The 18,490-nt window shown below is 49.7% G+C and overlaps 1 protein-coding gene across 7 annotated transcripts in view; it reads left to right on the forward strand.

Moving 5' to 3' along the window:
- DOCK10 (dedicator of cytokinesis 10) overlaps positions 1–18,490 on the forward strand; it is a 1,735,912-nt gene that overhangs the window by 880,355 nt on the left and 837,067 nt on the right. The gene's annotated exons all lie outside the window — the stretch shown is intronic.

Consider the following 18,490-nt stretch of genomic DNA (forward strand, 5'->3'; position numbering starts at 1 on the left):
GGTTCTGAGCTGGGATGGGGCAGTGAGCTAAATAACGGTGATGGATCAAGCCCTGATCTTTGGACTGGGTAAGAGTGGTCTGCTTAATTCAGACACTCTGTTCATCACCACCCCCTTTTCTGAATCATTTTGTCCACCATAAGCGTGGAAGGGCATACTCAGACATGAGTCCCTTGCTCACTGCTCCATCAGGATTCAAGCAAGCCGGGCCGACGACGCCTGAAATGGCAGAAACCGGTCCCCGGAAGCTTGTCTCCTTTCTGGAGAAGAATTGGCTTGGTAGTTTGGTCTGCCCTGTTCCCACGATGCACTGGGCCAGGGACAGACTAATTTGCATATAGCCAGGTTCTGAGCTGGGATGGGGCAGTGAGCTAAATAACGGTGATGGATCAAGCCCTGATCTTTGGACTGGGTAAGAGTGGTCTGCTTAATTCAGACACTCTGTTCATCACCACCCTCTTTTCTGAATCATTTTGTCCACCATAAGCGTGGAAGGGCATACTCAGACATGAGTCCCTTGCTCACTGCTCCATCAGGATTCAAGCAAGCCGGGCCGACGACGCCTGAAATGGCAGAAACCGGTCCCAGGAAGCTTGTCTCCTTTCTGGTGAAGAATTGGCTTGGTAGTTTGGTCTGCCCTGTTCCCATGATGCACTGGGCCAGGGACACACTAATTTGCATATAGCCAGGTTCGGAGCTGGGATGGGGCAGTGAGCTAAATAACGGTGATGGATCAAGCCCTGATCTTTGGACTGGGTAAAAGTGGTCTGCTTAATTCAGACACTCTGTTCATCACCTCCCCCTTTTCTGAATCATTTTGTCCACCATAAGCGTGGAAGGGCATACTCAGACATGAGTCCCTTGCTCACTGCTCCATCAGGATTCAAGCAAGCCGGGCCGACGACGCCTGAAATGGCAGAAACCGGTCCCCGGAAGCTTGTCTCCTTTCTGGTGAAGAATTGGCTTGGTAGTTTGGTCTGCCCTGTTCCCATGATGCACTGGACCAGGGACAGACTAATTTGCATATAGCCAGGTTCTGAGCTGGGATGGGGCAGTGAGCTAAATAACAGTGATGGATCAAGCCCTGATCTTTGGACTGGGTAAGAGTGGTCTGCTTAATTCGGACACTCTGTTCATCACCACCCCCTTTTCTGAATCATTTTGTCCACCATAAACGTGAAAGGGCATATTCAGACATGAGTCCCTTGCTCACTGCTCCATCAGGATTCAAGCAAGCCGGGCCGACGACGCCTGAAATGGCAGAAACCGGTCCCCGGAAGCTTGTCTCCTTTCTGGTGAAGAATTGGCTTGGTAGTTTGGTCTGCCCTGTTCCCATGATGCACTGGGCCAGGGACAGACTAATTTGCATATAGCCAGGTTCTGAGCTGGGATGGGGCAGTGAGCTAAATAACGGTGATGGATCAAGCCCTGATCTTTGGACTGGGTAAGAGTGGTCTGCTTAATTCAGACACTCTGTTCATCACCACCCCCTTTTCTGAATCATTTTGTCCACCATAAGCGTGGAAGGGCATACTCAGACATGAGTCCCTTGCTCACTGCTCCATCAGGATTCAAGCAAGCCGGGCCGACGACGCCTGAAATGGCAGAAACCGGTCCCCGGAAGCTTGTCTCCTTTCTGGTGAAGAATTGGCTTGGTAGTTTGGTCTGCCCTGTTCCCATGATGCACTGGGCCAGGGACAGACTAATTTGCATATAGCCAGGTTCTGAGCTGGGATGGGGCAGTGAGCTAAATAACGGTGATGGATCAAGCCCTGATCTTTGGACTGGGTAAGAGTGGTCTTCTTAATTCAGACACTCTGTTCATCACCACCCCCTTTTCTGAATCATTTTGTCCACCATAAGCGTGGAAGGGCATACTCAGACATGAGTCCCTTGCTTACTGCTCCATCAGGATTCAAGCAAGCCGGGCCGACGACGCCTGAAATGGCAGAAACCGGTCCCCGGAAGCTTGTCTCCTTTCTGGTGAAGAATTGGCTTGGTAGTTTGGTCTGCCCTGTTCCCATGATGCACTGGGCCAGGGACAGACTAATTTGCATATAGCCAGGTTCTGAGCTGGGATGGGGCAGTGAGCTAAATAACGGTGATGGATCAAGCCCTGATCTTTGGACTGGGTAAGAGTGGTCTGCTTAATTCAGACACTCTGTTCATCACCACCCCCTTTTCTGAATCATTTTGTCCACCATAAGCGTGGAAGGGCATACTCAGACATGAGTCCCTTGCTCACTACTCCATCAGGATTCAAGCAAGCCGGGCCGACGACGCCTGAAATGGCAGAAACCGGTCCCCGGAAGCTTGTCTCCTTTCTGGGGAAGAATTGGCTCGGTAGTTTGGTCTGCCCTGTTCCCATGATGCACTGGGCCAGGGACAGACTAATTTGCATATAGCCAGGTTCTGAGCTGGGATGGGGCAGTGAGCTAAATAACGGTGATGGATCAAGCCCTGATCTTTGGACTGGGTAAGAGTGGTCTGCTTAATTCAGACACTCTGTTCATCACCACCCCCTTTTCTGAATCATTTTGTCCACCATAAGCGTGGAAGGGCATACTCAGACATGAGTCCCTTGCTCACTGCTCCATCAGGATTCAAGCAAGCCGGGCCGACGACGCCTGAAATGGCAGAAACCGGTCCCCGGAAGCTTGTCTCCTTTCTGGTGAAGAATTGGCTTGGTAGTTTGGTCTGCCCTCTTCCCATGATGCACTGGGCCAGGGACAGACTAATTTGCATATAGCCAGGTTCTGAGCTGGGATGGGGCAGTGAGCTAAATAACGGTGTTGGATCAAGCCCTGATCTTTGGACTGGGTAAGAGTGGTCTGCTTAATTCAGACACTCTGTTCATCACCACCCCCTTTTCTGAATCATTTTGTCCACCATAAGCGTGGAAGGGCATACTCAGACATGAGTCCCTTGCTCACTGCTCCATCAGGATTCAAGCAAGCCGGGCCGACGACGCCTGAAATGGCAGAAACCGGTCCCCGGAAGCTTGTCTCCTTTCTGGTGAAGAATTGGCTTGGTAGTTTGGTCTGCCCTGTTCCCATGATGCACTGGGCCAGGGACAGACTAATTTGCATATAGCCAGGTTCTGAGCTGGGATGGGGCAGTGAGCTAAATAACTGTGATGGATCAAGCCCTGATCTTTGGACTGGGTAAGAGTGGTCTGCTTAATTCAGACACTCTGTTCATCACCACCCCCTTTTCTGAATCATTTTGTCCACCATAAGCGTGGAAGGGCATACTCAGACATGAGTCCCTTGCTCACTGCTCCATCAGGATTCAAGCAAACCAGGCCGACGACGCCTGAAATGGCAGAAACCGGTCCCAGGAAGCTTGTCTCCTTTCTGGTGAAGAATTGGCTTGGTAGTTTGGTCTGCCCTGTTCCCATGATGCACTGGGCCAGGGACAGACTAATTTGCATATAGCCAGGTTCTGAGCTGGGATGGGGCAGTGAGCTAAATAACGGTGATGGATCAAGCCCTGATCTTTGGACTGGGTAAGAGTGGTCTGCTTAATTCAGACACTCTGTTCATCACCACCCCCTTTTCTGAATCATTTTGTCCACCATAAGCTTGGAAGGGCATACTCAGACATGAGTCCCTTGCTCACTGCTCCATCAGGATTCAAGCAAGCCGGGCCGACGACGCCTGAAATGGCAGAAACCGGTCCCCGGAAGCTTGTCTCCTTTCTGGTGAAGAATTGGCTTGGTAGTTTGGTCTGCCCTGTTCCCATGATGCACTGGGCCAGGGACAGACTAATTTGCATATAGCCAGGTTCTGAGCTGGAATGGGGCAGTGAGCTAAATAACGGTGATGGATCAAGCCCTGATCTTTGGACTGGGTAAGAGTGGTCTGCTTAATTCAGACACTCTGTTCATCACCACCCCCTTTTCTGAATCATTTTGTCCACCATAAACGTGGAAGGGCATACTCAGACATGAGTCCCTTGCTCACTGCTCCATCAGGATTCAAGCAAGCCGGGCCGACGACGCCTGAAATGGCAGAAACCGGTCCCCGGAAGCTTGTCTCTTTTCTGGTGAAGAATTGGCTTGGTAGTTTGGTCTGCCCTGTTCCCATGATGCACTGGGCCAGGGACAGACTAATTTGCATATAGCCAGGTTCTGAGCTGGGATGGGGCAGTGAGCTTAATAACGGTGATGGATCAAGCCCTGATCTTTGGACTGGGTAAGAGTGGTCTGCTTAATTCAGACACTCTGTTCATCACCATCCCCTTTTCTGAATCATTTTGTCCACCATAAGCGTGGAAGGGCATACTCAGACATGAGTCCCTTGCTCACTGCTCCATCAGGATTCAAGCTAGCCGGGTCGACGACGCCTGAAATGGCAGAAACCGGTCCCCGGAAGCTTGTCTCCTTTCTGGTGAAGAATTGGCTTGGTAGTTTGGTCTGCCCTGTTCCCATGATGCACTGGGCCAGGGACAGACTAATTTGCATATAGCCAGGTTCTGAGCTGGGATGGGGCAGTGAGCTAAATAACGGTGATGGATCAAGCCCTGATCTTTGGACTGGGTAAGAGTGGTCTGCTTAATTCAGACACTCTGTTCATCACCACCCCCTTTTCTGAATCATTTTGTCCACCATAAGCGTGGAAGGGCATACTCAGACATGAGTCCCTTGCTCACTGCTCCATCAGGATTCAAGCAAGCCGGGCCGACGACGCCTGAAATGGCAGAAAGCGGTCCCCGGAAGCTTGTCTCCTTTCTGGTGAAGAATTGGCTTGGTAGTTTGGTCTGCCCTGTTCCCATGATGCACTGGGCCAGGGACAGACTAATTTGCATATAGCCAGGTTCTGAGCTCGGATGGGGCAGTGAGCTAAATAATGGTGATGGATCAAGCCCTGATCTTTGGACTGGGTAAGAGTGGTCTGCTTAATTCAGACACTCTGTTCATCACCACCCCCTTTTCTGAATCATTTTGTCCACCATAAGTGTGGAAGGGCATACTCAGACATGAGTCCCTTGCTCACTGCTCCATCAGGATTCAAGCAAGCCGGGCCGACGACGCCTGAAATGGCAGAAACCGGTCCCCGGAAGCTTGTCTCCTTTCTGGTGAAGAATTGGCTTGGTAGTTTGGTCTGCCCTGTTCCCATGATGCACTGGGCCAGGGACAGACTAATTTGCATATAGCCAGGTTCTGAGCTGGGATGGGGCAGTGAGCTAAATAACGGTGATGGATCAAGCCCTGATCTTTGGACTGGGTAAGAGTGGTCTGCTTAATTCAGACACTCTGTTCATCACCACCCCCTTTTCTGAATCATTTTGTCCACCATAAGCGTGGAAGGGCATACTCAGACATGAGTCCCTTGCTCACTGCTCCATCAGGATTCAAGCAAGCTGGGCCGACGACGCCTGAAATGGCAGAAACCGCTCCCCGGAAGCTTGTCTCCTTTCTGGTGAAGAATTGGCTTGGTAGTTTGGTCTGCCCTGTTCCCATGATGCACTGGGCCAGGGACAGACTAATTTGCATACAGCCAGGTTCTGAGCTGGGATGGGGCAGTGAGCTAAATAACGGTGATGGATCAAGCCCTGATCTTTGGACTGGGTAAGAGTGGTCTGCTTAATTCAGACACTCTGTTCATCACCACCCCCTTTTCTGAATCATTTTGTCCACCATAAGCGTGGAAGGGCATACTCAGACATGAGTCCCTTGCTCACTGCTCCATCAGGATTCAAGCAAGCCGGGCCGACGACGCCTGAAATGGCAGAAACCGGTCCCCGGAAGCTTGTCTCCTTTCTGGTGAAGAATTGGCTTGGTAGTTTGGTCTGCCCTGTTCCCATGATGCACTGGGCCAGGGACAGACTAATTTGCATTTAGCCAGGTTCTGAGCTGGGATGGGGCAGTGAGCTAAATAACGGTGATGGATCAAGCCCTGATCTTTGGACTGGGTAAGAGTGGTCTGCTTAATTCAGACACTCTGTTCATCACCACCCCCTTTTCTGAATCAGTTTGTCCACCATAAGCGTGGAAGGGCATACTCAGACATGAGTCCCTTGCTCACTGCTCCATCAGGATTCAAGCAAGCCGGGCCGACGACGCCTGAAATGGCAGAAACCGGTCCCCGGAAGCTTGTGTCCTTTCTGGTGAAGAATTGGCTTGGTAGTTTGGTCTGCCCTGTTCCCATGATGCACTGGGCCAGGGACAGACTAATTTGCATATAGCCAGGTTCTGAGCTGGGATGGGGCAGTGAGCTAAATAACGGTGATGGATCAAGCCCTGATCTTTGGACTGGGTAAGAGTGGTCTGCTTAATTCAGACACTCTGTTCATCACCACCCCCTTTTCTGAATCATTTTGTCCACCATAAGCGTGGAAGGGCATACTCAGACATGAGTCCCTTGCTCACTGCTCCATCAGGATTCAAGCAAGCCGGGCCGACGACGCCTGAAATGGCAGAAAGCGGTCCCCGGAAGCTTGTCTCCTTTCTGGTGAAGAATTGGCTTGGTAGTTTGGTCTGCCCTGTTCCCATGATGCACTGGGCCAGGGACAGACTAATTTGCATATAGCCAGGTTCTGAGCTCGGATGGGGCAGTGAGCTAAATAATGGTGATGGATCAAGCCCTGATCTTTGGACTGGGTAAGAGTGGTCTGCTTAATTCAGACACTCTGTTCATCACCACCCCCTTTTCTGAATCATTTTGTCCACCATAAGTGTGGAAGGGCATACTCAGACATGAGTCCCTTGCTCACTGCTCCATCAGGATTCAAGCAAGCCGGGCCGACGACGCCTGAAATGGCAGAAACCGGTCCCCGGAAGCTTGTCTCCTTTCTGGTGAAGAATTGGCTTGGTAGTTTGGTCTGCCCTGTTCCCATGATGCACTGGGCCAGGGACAGACTAATTTGCATATAGCCAGGTTCTGAGCTGGGATGGGGCAGTGAGCTAAATAACGGTGATGGATCAAGCCCTGATCTTTGGACTGGGTAAGAGTGGTCTGCTTAATTCAGACACTCTGTTCATCACCACCCCCTTTTCTGAATCATTTTGTCCACCATAAGCGTGGAAGGGCATACTCAGACATGAGTCCCTTGCTCACTGCTCCATCAGGATTCAAGCAAGCTGGGCCGACGACGCCTGAAATGGCAGAAACCGCTCCCCGGAAGCTTGTCTCCTTTCTGGTGAAGAATTGGCTTGGTAGTTTGGTCTGCCCTGTTCCCATGATGCACTGGGCCAGGGACAGACTAATTTGCATACAGCCAGGTTCTGAGCTGGGATGGGGCAGTGAGCTAAATAACGGTGATGGATCAAGCCCTGATCTTTGGACTGGGTAAGAGTGGTCTGCTTAATTCAGACACTCTGTTCATCACCACCCCCTTTTCTGAATCATTTTGTCCACCATAAGCGTGGAAGGGCATACTCAGACATGAGTCCCTTGCTCACTGCTCCATCAGGATTCAAGCAAGCCGGGCCGACGACGCCTGAAATGGCAGAAACCGGTCCCCGGAAGCTTGTCTCCTTTCTGGTGAAGAATTGGCTTGGTAGTTTGGTCTGCCCTGTTCCCATGATGCACTGGGCCAGGGACAGACTAATTTGCATTTAGCCAGGTTCTGAGCTGGGATGGGGCAGTGAGCTAAATAACGGTGATGGATCAAGCCCTGATCTTTGGACTGGGTAAGAGTGGTCTGCTTAATTCAGACACTCTGTTCATCACCACCCCCTTTTCTGAATCAGTTTGTCCACCATAAGCGTGGAAGGGCATACTCAGACATGAGTCCCTTGCTCACTGCTCCATCAGGATTCAAGCAAGCCGGGCCGACGACGCCTGAAATGGCAGAAACCGGTCCCCGGAAGCTTGTCTCCTTTCTGGTGAAGAATTGGCTTGGTAGTTTGGTCTGCCCTGTTCCCATGATGCACTGGGCCAGGGACAGTCTAATTTGCATATAGCCAGGTTCTGAGCTGGGATGGGGCAGTGAGCTAAATAACAGTGATGGACCAAGCGCTGATCTTTGGACTGGGTAAGAGTGGTCTGCTTAATTCAGACACTCTGTTCATCACCACCCCCTTTTCTGAATTATGCTGGTACCCAAGCAGAAAACATAGTATTTCATTGTATCAGCTCTAAAGCAAAATAATAGAGAGCGCTCCCAACTCCTACTGGTATTCCACAAGTAACAAGTGTGAACAACCTCAGGATTGATGTGCAGATAGCTCATAACATTTGGTTTCCGAGCTTCCGCACTTAACCTCTTGGACTCTAACTGTTCTATCAATAAGGCTTGCACTTGCTTTCTGCCTAGAGCATCATGTGGGGCTTTATCAGAGTAGATGTTGGTTAAAACAATCCTTTCTAAAGATTTTTTCATGTACACCAACCATGGGATGAAAAGGCCTTTGTCACAGGCCATAAAAGCAAGGTTATATTCCTTGTAAGTAAGGCTTCTTCAGAGCTCCAAATGAATAGCCACAAAAGAAGTGGGCGAGTGCGAATTAGGTCACTTAAATAAGTTAGGCCCAACTCCTTGTGGCAAATAAAATAGGAAGTCAATACAGGGACTGTCAAGATTCTCCTACAAAAACGTTTTTCTTCCCTCTGAAGTGTCTTTGGGTCACCAATTCCCCAAATTTCCAACCCGTACATTGCAATAGGTACGCAATGGACGGAATATATTTGTAACAGGGATGTGAGTATCCTACGGCCCAGCGTTGATGGTAAGCTGAGGAGTGAGTCTACTGCTCACAGTAGCTTAGCCCTGCTTTGTGAAATATGGGGAGAACATGAGCCAGTGGAACTAAAGGAACCCCCAAGTAAGGGAAAGTGCTAGTACTGATAAGATATTCCTACCCACTGTGATAGAGGAAAATCATGTGTGCTTCGGACCACAAGTCCACAGGCCAAGGTTCACCCTAAAATACCCAAATGAATGGGCTAGAAGACGAAGGGCTTTGGGAGTGCAAGCGATCAACACAACGTCATCCGCATAGAGTAGTGTGGGAAAGGGGGTGCCATTTATCATTGGTACATCAGGGGTGCACTTAGTAAGTTCTGACCTAAGGTTATCTATGTACAAAATGAATAACAGTGGAGCAAGCACACACCCGTGGCCGACCCCCATCCTATGCTAAATTCATTTGACATTTCCTCATTGTTACCAAACCAAACCTGGGTTTTTGTACCTCTGTGCAAAGATATTATTGAGTGTACAAGTATTGAATCCATTCCCAGCTCAATGAGGAGTTCTCACAGCTTCGACTGGTTGAGACAGTTGAATGTCATCGACAAGTCCATTAAGTCAAGGTGTAATTTAGATTGTTTTGCCACAGTATATTTCCCAATAATTAAATATAGGTTGAGACATTGTTCTACCATGCCTATGCCATTACGGAAGCCAAACTGGCAGGCATTCAAAATGTTGTTGTTGTTAACCCACTCCAATATTCTATTATACAAACTCTATCATGAATTTTGGCAGGATGTCAATCAATGAGATAGGGCAGTACATTTAAGATCAGAACGAGACCCTGTCTTAAAAATTGGGACAACAAGTGAGGTGACCCAAGAGGTTGGAATTGTGGAATGACTCAAGCAATTGTAGACATTAGACATCAGTGGGGCCCAAAGGTTCACATTACACTTAATGAAGTCAATGGGGACACCATCCGGCCCTGGTGCTTTGCCACCCATGTCTCCTGAGTAGCAAACATAACTTTCGGCAGGGAGACCCATAAAAAAGAGGGTGGATCTCTATGTGCTAGCTGTTCGCAATTAGTGTCACTAGCTGCATCGAGCTTCTTAAAATGTGTCACCCAATCCTCACCTTTTATATGGCAACTGATGGATGTGCCAACCTGATCTAGAGATCTCATTTCTGATACGACTCTCCAAAAGATCTTACTATCTTTAGTTTAGGCAGTGTCTGTTAGCGTTCACCACCTATGGGTAATGACTATCTTCCTTCTTTTACATGGAACTAGTTCATAATGCTTCCACAGGGTGGCCAGACTTGTGTGGTCACGGTGTGCATATTACTGGTGACTGTCGCCCCTTTTTCAGTATCCTCCATTAAACACCCCATAACTAACTCCATATTCTCAACTACCACTTTTCCCAAATATTTTGGGGGTCAGACAATTTCAACTGAAGTCTGAGGTTGTTCATGGTTGGCAAAGATTGCTGAGACTAGGTACAACTTAGTGGACTTCTCTAGGAGGCACTTCCTAGGCTATCTCAATCGGATTGTGATCACCAAAGTTGGTACTAATTATGGTGGTGCCATACAGCAGGAAATGTGTTTAATTTCGGGAAATAAAGATATAGTCAATTTCTGAGGAACTATTGCTTTCCCTGAAAGAGGGCAACCCCTGCATACCTAGCCCAGGCCCCTCTCCCACATTATGCAGATCGTAAGAGGCAAAAAAGACCTCCAAATCATTGCTTCTCATGTATGTCCTCGTGAGAGCCACTGACTCTTTCCCAGCTCTATAACTAGGTAATCTAGCATTGAAATCTCCCCCAAGACTAAGATGCGTTTGCTGACCCTGATCAGATTTGCCCTCCACAATAGCTGATATATAGTCAAATAATCCTGGGATTTGTTGAATAGGCACATCAAGAAAATCATTATTATAAAAATGACTGAGATAATAAAGTCAAGTACCCCTTAAAATGAACTGCTTGATATTTGCTCCCCAGAGTTTTCAAAACCTCTGCATGGCCTTCGAGCAGTAAGTTAATCCAGATAGTCAATCCTCCTGCGACGCAACCTGAGTGGGACGGAACAGCCGGTAGGCTAAAAAACAAGAAGCTTTCAAAAGCTATAGGGTTGATCTCCCAAATTTTGTGCATTAACAAGATGTGTTATGACTTAATAAACAATTGCCATCAGGGAGTAATATCTTGGAGCGAAGCCTGCAATGTTGCACCTTAGTATTTTTATCAAAGAGTTTTTCGCGATCGGGGTCGATGAAGCAGGATCTGTCACACAACACTCTGGCAATAATGTAGGTTCAGTTGGCGAGGCATTTTTTAAGCAACGAAATTTTGGGGTTGTACCTAAACAATCAGGTTCAGCTGGTATTATTGGAACAACTAAGGCAGCATGTACCAGGTTCAAAGCCCTTGGAGTTGTGATGGCAGCTTGGGGACTACCTGTCAATCAACCTAATTGCAGTCTGCTAGAACTGCCTACCTTTTGTTGCATGTGAAGCCCCAGTATGACTGAGGTCAGCAATCATGTAAGAGTTGACGTGGTGTTTGCTTGGGTGGCTTTTAGAGGTAGCCCAAAGGTAAAGTGACAATGTTGGTTTCAGCTGTTGTCCGTGATGTACAAGTGCCCAAAGTTTACCCACACTGTACGGGCTCCTGAAATGAACAACAATACATTCTCCAGCTATGTTTTTACTAGAGGGATCAATCAAACCTACCCTCTGTGTCATTAAGATTTCGTGATTTTCTGCAGCATTGACATTCCTGTGCACACCAAACCAGTGAGTAACCTTACTACGCAATTGATCTCAAGTCTCCACCTGATTATGTTTCAAGGGTGGCACACCTGCCATTCTTAAGACATATGGGCAGGACTTTGAAGGTAGGTTTAAAGTTGTATAGCTAAAGTTGTTATCCATATGCCTACCTTCCCTGCTTAGCGTGCCCCAATGGATCTGATTACCAGCTATGGTTAGCACAGGACTATATTCAACAGCCCCTGTGCCATGTCTAATAATAGGATGACCCAGCAACCATCGGACGTAATGCTCTGTGTGGCTAGCAAAGGAATACCTGCAGTCTGAGGGTTTCCCCAGTCCTGAATAGGTTTTTCGGCCATGCACGCCAGGAGCCTATTACAGGTTTGACTGTAATCACAGTATAACTAGTTCCAATATTTGATGTGATGTGATGTTTTAGCGCTGTCGCAAAGAGGCTTTCTATTACATCAAGGTGCTCTTTTATTTGTCTGAACTGTGCTTCCAAAATCATTGAAAATCTGTTGTAGATCTCCTCAATGTTAACGCTGCCCATAATCGTTGGACTTGAACCCTTTCTGGTTGCTGTTTGATCTGAATGAGATTTCGCCCAAGGAGTACCAACGCTTGTCCTTTTATGTTTAATTGCTGGTTCTGGAGATGAGTTAGGGCTGTTAGGCCTGAGGAAGGGCCGGTCAGGTCCCAAGGACCATTATGTTAGTTGTGGCTCCATGCGTAATGGTAGAACCACGGAGGAAATTTTCTTCCCGGTATCCCTCACACCGGCCTCCTCCGTTGAGCGACCAGTTTGAACTGCACTAATGCCATTGTTGTTTGCTGAACCAGCAAGACTACTTCCATGCCCTAAGGATAGTCTATATTCTGTTAAGGCGATTTAATTTCATACAACTCCTATTATCCGCTTCAACATGGTGTCAATACTTGTAGGTTTATGTATAGATTTATGTGAAGATATGGAACTTACAACCGCCTTGCGCTTGTCCATTCTGGTATGGAGGTTAAGAAGGATGCCGCACCTGTATCTCCAAGGTTGATCATCCGCATCAGAGGGGTGGCCCAGCCCATCCGCGTCCGGTCGGACACTTTGCACAGGCACGCACCTCGACACGTCCCGTGTTGTGAGATAGAAGTGTCCTCCTACCCAGCTTACAGGCAATGCAGTATGAGGCTTTCAGTTTGCCCTAGTTCAGAAGCCCTGTCCTTGTTTGTAGTGGAAAATGCCCTCACATCATTTGTCAGGTTTTACAAGAAGAGACTGTAGTATCGAAGCCACCTGGCCCGCACACTACAATGTTACACTGTGTATCACTGCAAAGAGCGGGTACGCCGCTGGGAATAAATAAATGGGCGCATGACAGCTCGAGGTCTTAGCACACCACCATACCACTGTGTGTGTCTATTCTTTGGTTGCAGCCCTGTGGTCGTAGGCCCCACTACATGATCCTGGTACCCCGATACCCCAGCCTACTACACTAATGACGAGACGGGTCCTTGCCTCCACCGCATCGCACAATGGCGCCTGTACGGCACATTCTTGAAACGGAGTCTGAGCGGCAGGGTCGGCGCCCTTGCGATTCACCTGGCACCTGCAGCCTACAAGCAGCGCCCCCGCAGGCCCACTCACCCAACCTCCTCCAGGTGACACCAGATGGCTAATCGGCCTGTACCAGCGGCCACAGGAGTGACGCAGCTACAGACGGCCCTGCGTGCCAACAAAGGAAGGTGAAGCAAGCCTGACCCAGCAACCGCTACAGTGACACGGTCATGGCCTGGGGGGCCTGACAAAGTTCATTGGCAGAGTTGGATCGCACCTCCCCCTCCCCCCAACTATCAAGGTCAGTGAGCAGGCTCCAAGCACACAGACGGGTGCTACCACCACCTGGACTCTGACATCCTTGTGAATCTTTACTCCGGCTAGGCCTCTGCCTCAGCGACACAAACGTGGGGAGCAGGCACAGCATTAAAATCGTACGCTACCTCCCCCATCGCTGCATCCTGTTCCAGGCTCTCCTCTCCGTCACACCCCCCCCCACCCTCACGTGGACTGTGTTAAGGAGTGAGGGGGTAGGGGCATCTATTTAAAAAAAAAAACACACAACAAGCACTGAGAAGGACTCAAAGGAAGAGAGAGACAATCAGGCATTGGCAAAGGCAAGCAGCCACAGACACCACAGAGCCACAGAGTTGAGGCATTCACCATACATTTAACCAGCACAAGGAACAGACTAGGCTAGCAAGTGGGCTCCAGGTCAAGCCGGAGGGGCAGGCCCACAAGCAGCTGCCCCGCAAGCACAACAACAGCCCCTGCAACCTCTCTCACCATTTAGTGAACTGGCAGACCCTTCCACAGTGGCACAACATTGGAGCTCATGGATTGGTCGCCTGGAACATTACTTCACTGGAATGAGGGAGACGGATGGTACAGTCAAGCGATCACTACTCATGTGCTATGGTAGGGGAGAACTCTACGACCTTTTCGAAACCCCCCAAACACCGGAGTCAATGATGACTATGATGCGGCGGTAGCAGCACTGAACAGACACTTTGATCCTCAAATCAATCCACATTTCGAGCGGTTCAAGCTCCGCAAAGCAAAACAGGAAGAGTCCGAGTCCATTGATGTGTTCTACGCCCGGTTGCGAAAACTAGCCAGCTCATGCACATTCCCTAACGGACACGAGGAAATACGAGCACAGATTATACAAGTGTGCCGCTAGGTGCTGGTACGTCAGCTCATCCTCAGACAACCGGGTATGTCGCTCGACCAAATACTGGTACTAGCGAGGTCCCACAAACTTTCTAATGCACGAGCGGATGAAATGGAGGCCACGCTAAATAGTCAACCACCATCAATGGGGCCTCATCGATCGCTGACGATCATGGAAGAGCGGGTTGCCAGCATCCAAAGACGTCCAGCATTCCAGTGTGCGAACACAAGGACGCCTACAAAGGGACCCTGCAGCAACTGTGCCATGGAGCACCCTCCCACCAGCACATGCTTCGCCAAAGGCAAGACATGCTCCCGGTATGGCAATCTGAACCACTTCGCCATGGTGTGCAGGAGTGGAAGGTCCAGAACAACCGCCAATGGACCTCGAGGAGCAACAGCTGCCATCAGACAGCTATCCCTGGATGACCCCCTGGGACAGGAGGACACCACCCCGCCAGGCTCGTGCTATGGCCTAGGAGTGGATGAAGACGACACGTTTGTAGTGTCATTTCTGAGTCGCGCTGGCCCACTGCGCAGACCACCTCCCTTGGGGAAACATCCTTTATGACGCAACTTTTACCACGCAGTGCCTTTACAACGCAGGTTTTTCAACGCAAGTCATTAAAACGAATTGCGCTGGGGGACGCTCTAGGATAGGTAATAGTTTAATTTACTATCCAACACCTTCCCTACTATCCACGGGGACTGGAGTTGGAATAGTAAATTAAACTATTCACTATCCAGCACCCCCCAACGCAAGTCGTTGTAACGACTTGCGTTGAAAAACCTGCATTGTAAAGGCATGCGTAGTAAAAGCATGCGTTGTAACAACGTACATCCCCTCCCTTGTGTTCGATACTCGAAGCAGGATACACTGTTCGGGCACTCATTGACACAGGTGCGTCCGTTAATGTGATGGACAGTGCCCAGTATGAACGTCTCTCGCCACGAGCACCACTGTCGCCCACCCGAGCAAAGATAGGCAGGTATGGAGGGACTGACCCACTCCCCCTAAGAGGAGTAATTGAGGTTGAGGTGGCCAGTGAAGGACAAAGCATTCCTGCCAGGTTCCACGTCAGTGAACGGAAGCGAGGCACGCTACTCAGCTACCAAACAACTGAAGATTTGGAACTGGTCTTTTTTGCTAACCAAGTGCACGACCTACATGCTGATGCCATTCTACAGGAGTTCCCCGTACTGTTTGAAGGCCTCGGTTGGCTGAAGGGCAAACAGTTCCAGCTGCACATTGACTCATCCATCAAACCGACAGCACTGAGGCACCAGAGGGTGCCGTTTCACCTACGCCCCCCAAGTCGAGTAAGAACTACACAAGCTGGAACATATGGGGGTCATTGAAAAAGTATCCGGCCCCACACCATGGGTGTCTCCATTAGTTGTCGCCCCCGAGCCAAAGCAGCCAGGAGCAATCCGACGTGCGTCGACATGCACCTTCCAATTCAGGCTATAATAAGAGAGCGACACCTCACACCCACAATGGACAATATAGTGGTGGACCTAAATGGAGCAAAATGGTTCTCCAAACTTGATGTAAATGCTAGGTACCACCAACTGGAACTCGCCCCAGAGAGCAGGTACATAACAACCTTCTCCACGCATGTGGGGTTAAGAAGATACACATGACTCAGCTTCGGAGTGTCCTAAGCAGCTGAAGTTTTCCAAAATGCCATTCGCGAGACACTTTCAGGACTGCATGGAGTCATCAACGACATTCCTGTATATTCAAAAACACTTGAAGAACACCACATACATCTGAGGAGCACACTCCAGTGCCTTGCAGACAGCGGCCTAACCCTCAACAGGGCAAAATGCTCTTTCTACTGGGAGTCAGTAGAGTTTTTCGGATACATATTCTCCCGGGAGGGGCTACAGGTTGACCAAAAGAAAGCTGTCGCCAACCATTCGGCACCAGTACCCACATCCCCCACTGAAGTCCGTAGTTTTCTAGGGATGGCAACGTACTGCAGCCGCTTTATCCAGAACCTGGCATCATTATCGGAACCCCTACGTGCATCACCAAGAACGGAGCACCGTGGGACCCGACAGATGAAGCCAACAAGTCGTTCCAAGCCATAAAAGAAGCTCTAATGGACAAAACAGTGATGGCATACTTCCATCCCAGTCGGCGCACCAAAGTGGTCGTCAACACCAGCCCTGTCGGGTTGGGGGCTGTCCTCCCCTAGGAAACAACAAACAAAGATTGGGTCCCTGTGGCCTACACCAGCAGAGCATGGTCAGAGACGGAGACGCGAAATGCACAAATAGAAAGAAAAACTCTTGCCATTAAGTAGGTATGCCAACATTTTCACCTCTATCTATATGGGGGTGACTTCAGAGGGGTGACTGACCACAAACCGCTGATTCCCCTCTTCACGGGCACAACACGGCTGGCACCTCCAGGAATCGAGAGATGGGCAGTGCAGCCCCGGGGATCAACAACCCTGCGGACTTCCTATCACGACACCCCATCACGGTACGACCAACAACACTATCCATGGGCAAGGAGAACACCGAGGAGCTGGTGCGGATGATATTACAAGAAGTATGTCCCAAAGCACTTACTCTGGAAGAAGTAGGAGCTGCAACAAATCTAGACGAGAACCTGGGCAAGGTGAAAGAAGCACTGACTGACTGGAAATAGCAGAATTTTCCGGACGGCGCCCGAACACTAACATTGAAAGATCAGATTGCACGGCAACAACTGTGGAGATCCAGCAGCGAACTCAGTGAAGAGCTTCATGGAATAGTACAGCGAGGCACAACCATCAGAATCCCTCGGAGTCTACAGCAAACCTGGCACACATAGGTCATCAAGGAATAGCCAAGACAAAAGCCAGTTTTCGCAGCAAAGTCTGGTTTTCTGTAATGGATATCATGGTTGATGACACCAATCGAGATAAGGCTGTCACCTGAACAATAAATAAATAAATAAATAAGTTGATGACACCATCCGAGCATGTCACTCCTGCGCCATCACCAGCAGTGACCCGGTGCTGCATCCAGTTCTCATGCGGAGAACCCTGGTCACAGGCAGCATGGACTTTGGGTCTTTCCCGGATGGGAAGAGCACGATCGTCCGAGTAGACTCTCACTCCAAGTATCCCATTATGGAAGTTGTATCGTCCACAGCATTCCCACAAGGGAAGGTCACTCTCGACCAGACAGTCGCAATGATGGGCCTCCCTGAAGAAATACGGTCCAACAATGGTCCATCCTTCCAAGGCAAAGAATTCCTGGAGTATCTGGCAGCACATGCCATCCGACATCGCAAGATAACACCACAGTGGTCGCAAAACAATGGAGAGGTAGAGGGGTTTATGACAACCCTGAACCGGGCACTGAGGATTGGGGTGGAAAAAGTTAAAGAGGCAGATTAATGCCTGCAGCGCTTCGTGAACGCGCACCGCAAGACTCCACATTGCACAACTCTATGTCCCACATCACACCTACTATTCGGGAGGGCACCCCGAGACAGCATACCAGCAGACCTGGCCTGGCGTCCTGAGAAGTTTGATGGTGAAGCCACGCAGGCCAGGAGATCAGTCCCCAATCTACAAACAAGCCAGGCCCGAAGAGCAAAAGTGACCGAACTTTTGGACCATGTGATCGTCAAGGACCAGCACCCTGGCTGGAAATTCCAAACACTGTATGAGCCTGACGTGTGGGAAGTCACCGAAGTGCGAGGTATGATGGTGTCTGCCAAGAGAGGGTTGCGCACCATTTTGTGAAACATACCGTGGTTCAAGAAGGTGGACGGATTGCCAAAGAGGTATCCGAACAAGACATGCTGGAGGAAGCAGCCATGTCACCGTCTCACTCCCCATGGGCAAGCGATGGTTCACACCACACTGAGAGAACCAGAGGTTCCATCCAACAGGAAGAATCTCCTTGTGTGACTCAAGGACAACCATCTATGCCCCGAAGCCCTGAGGAAGATGGGCAGAATTTCAACTCCTGGAGCCAGAGGTATGGTCTCCGGCCTAACCCAGCTCCAAGCCAGAGGCTCAGAGACTTTGTGTGCTGAACGGTGTAAGGAGACAGTGTCCGGAGGAAAGCAGTTCGAAGCTAAAGGAAAAGAGGGATGTAGTGCCTAAGCTACCCGGCCCGCACACTACAATGTTACACTGTGTATCACCCCAAAGGGCGAGCATGCCCCCGGGGATAAATAAATGGGCGCATGACCACTCAAGGTCTTGGCCCACCACCGTACCACTGTGTGTGTCTATTCTTTTGTTGCAGCTCTGTGGTCGTAGGACCCACCACGTGGCCCGATACCGTGGCCCACTACAAAGACCACTGAGTGCATTTTCATATAA

Source organism: Lissotriton helveticus, chromosome 11 (genome assembly GCF_964261635.1).
Source record: "Lissotriton helveticus chromosome 11, aLisHel1.1, whole genome shotgun sequence".
In the NCBI taxonomy this organism is placed as follows: Eukaryota; Metazoa; Chordata; class Amphibia; order Caudata; family Salamandridae; genus Lissotriton; species Lissotriton helveticus.